We start from the raw sequence: 7,429 nt of genomic DNA, 5'->3' as shown, positions 1-7,429 counted from the left end.
TAGTTGAAAGGTTATGTCCGACTCTCTGCGACCCCATGCACTGTAGCCCATCAGGCTCCTCCGTCCATGGGGATTCTCCAGGCAAGAATGCTGGAGTGGGTTGCCATTTCCTTCTCCAAGGAAACTTCCCGACCCAGGGATCAAACCCGAGTCTCCTGTATTGACAGGCGGATTCTGTACCACTGAGCCACCAGCGAAGCCCATGCACCCTGCATAGTCATGGATTAAAGAGGTTCCTGCTTAGCTTCGGCAACAGGATTTCTCAACCTCGGTACTATTGCCATGTTTGAGTCAGATAATTCCTTGTCGCGGGGCTGTTCCATGCCTTATAGGATGTGTTTAGCAGTATCCCTGCCTTCTACACCCAAGATGCCAGGAACACCTACACCCCCAGTTGTGACAGCCAAAACCATCACCAGGAGACAGTGAAAAGAATTAGGAAAGGAGAGAGGGATGAAAAGGCGGAGCCCCGAGGATTTCTGCAGCAGCGTAACTATTCCGAATGATCCCATCGCGGGGCTTATGTGTCATTACACAATCGTCAAAGTGCAGAGAATGCAGCAAGAGTGAACCCTCACGTAAGTCTCTTGCCCTGGGGACTTGGGGTGATAATGATGTGTCAGTGTTGGTTCATTAGTTATAACAAATACGCCAGCAAGTCCCGAGCAGGCGGCTGAGAGTGGGGGAGGGCAGAGGTTAACAGGAGAACCCTCCTTACTTTCCCCTCAGCTTGGCTGTGGGCCTCAAACTTCTCTAAAAAATGAAGTCGACTAATATTTTTTAAGTGGAAAAATAATTTCGTGCATTGCTAAATGCTTTTTATTTTAATGCATTGCCAAATTATTTTTTTTCTTTTAATTTAAAAAGTTTTGGGATTTTTTTTCCTTGGCATCCGGTGCTTGAGACTCTGCCTTCCAGCATACGGGGTGCGAGTTTGATCCCTGCCTGGGGAACTTAGGTCTCATATGATGTGAGGTAGGGTCAAAAAAATTTTTTTAATAATAATAATAAATTAAATGAACCCAGGATTTAATTTTCTTAAAACATTTAAAAAATTGTATTGATGTAGCGTTGATTTACAATGTTGGGCCCATCTCTGCTGTACAGCAAAGTGACTCACTTATACACATGTAGACAGTCTTTTTTGATAGTCTTTTCTAATATTGTTTATCCCAGAATACTGAATATAGTTCCCTGTGCTATACAGCAAGACCTTGCTATGAGGACAAATTATTCTTCATCCTGTTACAGACATTATTTTGCTCACAACAGTACTTTTTAAAACATTAAGGTAAAATATACATATTATAAACTGTACCATTTTAACCATTTTTAAGTACCTGTTTCAGTAGCATTAAGTACATTCACAATGTTCTGGGCCGTCACCCCCATCCATTTCCAGAATGTTTTCATCATCTAAAACTGAAGCTGTGCCTGGTAAACACTAAGCCCCCTTCCCCTCTCCCCCTGGTCCCTGATAACTTCTACTTCCTGTCTCCGTGAATTTGGCTCCTCTAGATACTACATTTCAGTGGAATCATAAACTATCTGTCCTTGTGTGTCTTGCTTGTTTCACTCGACATAATATCCTCAGGCTTCAGCCACAGTGTAGCCTGTGTGAGAATATTCCTCCTTTTTAAGGCTAAATGATATTCCAGTGCCTGTATACCTCACATCTTGCTTGTCCAGTCCTCTGTGGATGGACACGTGGGTTTCCAGCTTTGGCTCTTGTGTGTATTACTTCTAGGAACATCGATGTACAAGTATCTGTTTATATCTTCTCTTCAAGGTTGCCCTATTTTATTGGTACATAATTGTTCATTGTAGTCTCTCTTGGTCTCTTCAGTAAGTGGTGCTGGGAAAGCTGGGCAGCCACATGCAGAAGAATGAAACTAGAATATTCTCACCCTGTCTGGCTCGTGAGTGAGAAACGAGGCAGAGGGTCCACATGGAGCCCCGCAGTCCAGCTGCCTATGGCGGAGGTCCCTCCTCAGGCCTGAAGCGGTCAGACTCATGGATGTTTCCAGTCTGGGTGGTACTCCCGGGCACACGGAGTAGCTAGGGCAGACCCTGCGTGGTTGCTGCCCAAGGTCTAGTCCCCTTACCTTCTTCCTCTCTCACCAAATCCTGACCGGGCTGGAGGGCCACCTGCTCAGTAAAATATTCCCTTTCCATACGCCCTGGTAGCTGGGTGTGCCCACGTGTGAAAGTGAAAGTGTTAGTCACTCAGTACAGTCCAATTCTTTGCGACCCCATGAACTGTAACCTGCCAGGCTCCTCTGTCCATGGGATTTCCCAGGCAAGAATACTGGGGTGGGTTGCCATGCCCTCCTCCAGGGGATCTTCCCGACCCAGGGATCGAACCTGGGTCTCCTGCATTGCAGGCACATTCCTCACCGTCTGAGCCACCAGAGAAGTCCTGGCCATGTGACCCAGTTCTAATCAAGGACTTGGCTGCCCTGTGCAGTATGTGGGATCTAAGTTCCCAGACCAGGGATCAAACCCTTGTCCCCCTGCTGTGGAAGAGTGGAGTCAACCACTAGAGCACTGGGGAGGTCCCGAGGCTTCTTTTCTTAAACACTTTTTTATTTTCGCTTTGGGATAGAAAACGTTACATGATTTGAAAGTCAAAAGTATGAACTAGGGTACACGCACAGTGGTCTCACCCCCATCCCTGTCTCCCACACTTTTTCCTTCCTCCCTCTTTAAATGTAGATGTGTTTGTTTCCCTTGCAAATAGAAGCAAATGTTTGTGTATTTCTTTGCTTCCTTTCCTTCATAATAGGATTTATATCAACATATCCATACATTGCTCTCCTTGCTCTTTTTTTAACATTTCATATTCTAGAATCTTGGAAATCACGCCATACCTCTACATATAGTGCTTTCTCATTTCTTTTTTACTGCATAATATTTGATTGTATGCCTATGGGTCAGCCAGTAAAGAATCCACCTGCAATCCAGGAGACACAGGAGATTCAGGTTTGATATCTGGGTCAGGAAGATCCCCTGGAGAAGGAAATGGCAATCCACTCCAGTATTCTGCCTGGAAAATCTCATGGACAGAGGAGCCTGGAAGGCTACAGTCTGTGGGGTCGCAAAGAGTCGGACACGACTGAAGCACCTTAGCACAGCACAGCGCATTATGAACTATCCAAACAGTCCCTTACTGATGATTAAAAGAACTGGAAATAACCCAAGTGTAGGGTCAGAACGAATAGGACACGACTGAAGGACTTAGCATACATACACACGCACTCCCCACGTGGCCATGTAAATTCAATTTAAATAAAATTAAGACATCAGCGCCTCTGTTGCACTGACCACCACCGTCATCACAGAAAGTTCTGCATCACATATACATGATTCAAGGTGGCCCTGAGGGGTCACTCTAGTGCATTCTGATGCCCTCCTACATCACTTTTTTTTTTTTTTTTAACCTTGGCTTGCAGGATCTCAGTTCCCCAACCAGGGACTGAACCTGGGTTAAAGCAGTGAAAGCCCAGAGTCCTAACTACTGGGCCACTAGAGAACTCCCTTCATCTTCTGAAGTATTACTAGAAACATAACTCTGTGTGAAATTAGACTTATCTATCAAACAGTTAATCCAGTGTCACCATATAAGATGTGACCTGCCTGGGCTTCTTCCATCATGGAAAACCCACCCTCTGTGGCTTTCTGTCTTCTCCTCAGGGGCATCTGTGGTATGAGAGACAGCCTGGAGCAATGCTCCCCTCTAAGGTGTAGCCTCATACAGTGTAAGTGCACCTTTTAGGAATAGAATGAATAGCCCTCCTGCTTCCCAGGTGGGCTAGTGGTAAAGAATCCGCCTACCAATGCAGGAGATGTAAGAGACGCAGGTTCCATCCCTGGGGAGGGAAGATCCCCTGGAGGAGGGCATGGTGGCCCACCAGTATTCTTGCCTGGAGAATCCCATGCACAGAGAAGCCTGGCAGGCTCCAGTCCCTGGGGTTGCACAGAGTCAGATACAGCTGAAGGGACTGAGCGCACTCCCACCCCAAATGTATCGATGACATGAGAAAACGCAGCAGCAGGACAATCAACATGTTTTGAAGAAGAGACAAGTTCATCAGCAATGCAGAAGAGAGCCCAGCACTAACTATGAAGAGCACCAAAGAGATGAGCTCAGAGGAAATTTCTAAGTAGAGCCCAGAGCATTTGAGAAAGGGCCTTTCCGCCTCTACTTCAGTTGTGAAGGGAAAAGCAAGGGCTGAGAGGCAGAAAGCAAGGAGGACATGTGCAAGTTCCCGAAGCTTCAGGGGATTTCACGCAGTGTGGATGCGCATATTGTGTGATCAGATAAAGCGGCATCATCTGTCAGCCTGCCTGTTCGCATCGGTGTGCTATTCATAGAACACGTACCTCTTTCCCCAAATAAACACCATATGCCTCTCCCCTTACCTCGCTGGGTGCGTGTATCCCAGGGCCCGGCGGTGTGCAGAGGGATGGGATCACGCCAGGTGATTCAAGTGGTGACTCATTCTGGGCTCTTCCGAGGAACATTCTCCAGGATGAGAAGCGCAGTAGGGAACCATATGAATGACTCAATTTGAAGTGAGGTTTGACTCCTGCCATCACGAGGAAGGAAGAGAAGGAAGATGGCACCATCTCTGGGGCTCCAAAGACACCCTTCCGTCACTCTTCGTGACCCCCTCCAACCTCCTGGCTCATCCAGCCTGAGTTACGGGGTGCCCCATGGTAACTCTCATTTTGCAAGCACCCCTAACTCCCTTCCTCTCCTTTTGATCTCCAAGGCTGTGTGTCTCAACCATTCACCTGCTCCCTTTCTACACCCGAACACCGCTGGGGTGAAACACATCCGCTGTGGTTCCCAGGGGCTGAGAGGAGGGGTAATCAGGAGTTAGCGGTTCATGGATGCAGAGTGTCAATGTGAGACAACAAACAAATTCTGGAGAAGGATGGTGGAGATGGCTGCACCACAACTGTGAATGGACTTAATTCCACTTGAAAGTAGTTAAAGTGGTAAGTTTTGTGTCATAGACATTTTACCACAATAAAGAATTAAAAAAAACTCAACGTTGTTGGCTTGTGTCACTTCAATTTCAAGTACACAGATAGCTAGTAGACAACTGACAGCGGCTATTCCTGTGTCAGGAAGATCCCCTGGAGAAGGGAACAGGCTCCCCACTCCAGTATTCTGGCCTAGAGAACTCCATGGACTGTATAATCCATGGGGTGCCAAAGAGTCGGACACGACTGAATGACTTTCACTTCACTCATCAATCCTAATATACTTCCCTGGCTTTTTCACTTTCCCACTCTCCAAATGACTGCTTCACACTTCCTCCAGGCTCCTCCTCCGCTCTTAGGCCTCTCCTCACCTTCAGGCTTCAGTGAGAAAATGCAAGCTGGCGGATAGAAACCCCTGATCTTCCCATCGACGCTCCCACCTCTTGTCATGGTCTGCCTCCCCTCCTCTTACTGATGATTAGTTCCCAAGTGGTGACCTACTCTTTGGCAACCCCATGGAGGGTAGCCCGCCAGGTTCCTCTGTCCATGGGATATTCCAGACAGGAATACTGGAGCGGGTTGCCATTTCCTACTCCAGGGGATCTTCTTGATCCAGGGATTGAAGCCTCGTCTCCTGCATTGGCAGGCGGATTCTTTACCACGGAGCCACCAGGGAAGCCTCTCTCTAGCAGGTACCTTCACATTAATGACTTCTGTCCCAAACCAGCTGAAGCCTTTATTTTTTTTAATGTTTATTTACTTGGCTGTGCCAGGTCTTAGCTGAAGCACACGGGATCTTCCACCTTCACTGTGGCACGCAGGATCTTTTAGTTGCGGCAGGCAAACCCTTAGTTGCGGCAGGCAGGATCTAGTTCTGTGATCAGGGATGGAACCCAGGCCCCCTGCATTGGGAGCACGGAGTCTTAGCCACTGGACCACCAGGGAGGTCTCTTAAGACATTCTGATTGCCACAGTTTAGAGGGGAGGAGGGGACTACTGGCATCTAACGTGTAGAGGCTGGGGTGGGGGGTGCCAGGAGACTCCTAAACGTCCCACAAGGCACAGGAAAACCCCCAGACAAAATTATCTGACCCAAAAGTGTCAACAGCCTTGCTGTGGACTGAATATTTGTCTGCCCCCAAGTCCATGTGCTGAAGTCCTAATCCCCAGTGCCATGATATTTGGAAGTAGAGCCTTTGGGATATAATTAGGCTTAAATGAAGTCATGAAGGTGAGGCCCCCATGATGAAATCTGTTCCCATAAGGAAGAGGAGACTCTCTCTTCTGTGTGAAGACACGGCAGCAAAAGGAGGTTTTTTGCAAATCAGGAAGAGGACTTCAACAGATACCAAATATGACTGGACCTTGATCTTGGGACTTCTCAGCCTTCAGAACTGTGAGAAATAACTACTCATTGTTTAAACCACCATGAACATTTGTTATTTTGTTGTACTAGCCCAAGCTGACAAGTGCTGAGGTTGAGAAATCCTACAAATTGCTAAAGGAAGCAGGTACCAATCTCCTTCCTTCCCCAGGGCCTTTGCACAAGCTATTCCCCTGGCCTGGAATGCCCTTCCTCTGCTCTCTGCACAGCTCACTCTTTGGCCTCCAGAGCCCACCTTAGGTCTTATTTTCCTAGAGGTTTTTCTGATCACCCATCCTGAAGTAGTACCTCCACCCCTCTCACTCCCTACCATAGCCCATGTTTGTTTTCCAAATGGACTCTCTAATTTGTTGTTCAGTCGCTCAGTTGTGTCTCTTTTCGACCCCATGGACTGCAGCATGCCAGGCTTCCCTGTCCTTCACTATCTCCCGGAGTTTTCTCAAACTCATGTCCGTTGAGTTGGTGATGCCATAGTTTTCTTATTATATCTGTTTGTTTACCATCTGTTTCCATTAAAATTAAGTTTCTTAAGAGGAAGAATCTTTTCTGACTTGCTCACCAAGGCCAAATAGTGCTTGTTGCATAGTTTGTACTCAATACTTGGAGAACAAATCATTTTCCAGCTGATTAAAGCTTGATTTGAAAAATATGTTTATCAAGTATGTACATTGTATAAGCAATACATACTACATGACATTTAAAACTGATGGCACACAGTCACCCGACTCAAGCAGCTTGAGAAGGATGAAAATGTGATTTACACACCTTAGACTAATAGGAAACACACTACAAGGAGATGGTATAGCGTCATGTGATAAAGGGCATTCACCACCTTGTAAGATAATGCATGCAAGATGCCTAACTGTCTAAGGGTCGAAAGGCAGTATCATGTAAGGATCAGGAACAGACTCCAGAGTCTAAAGTAGACTCTAGAGAGTCTAGAGGTCCGAATCCCAGCTCAGTTATTTCCAACTGTGTCACTTTCAACTCGCTTCTTAATCTCTCTGTGCTTCAGTTTCCTCATCTGTTACATGGAGATAATGAAAGCATTTG

Source organism: Bubalus bubalis, chromosome 13, assembly GCF_019923935.1.
Source record: "Bubalus bubalis isolate 160015118507 breed Murrah chromosome 13, NDDB_SH_1, whole genome shotgun sequence".
Taxonomy (NCBI): domain Eukaryota; kingdom Metazoa; phylum Chordata; class Mammalia; order Artiodactyla; family Bovidae; genus Bubalus; species Bubalus bubalis.
The sequence above is the reverse complement of the archived record's forward strand: the minus strand, read 5'-3'. Positions refer to the sequence as shown.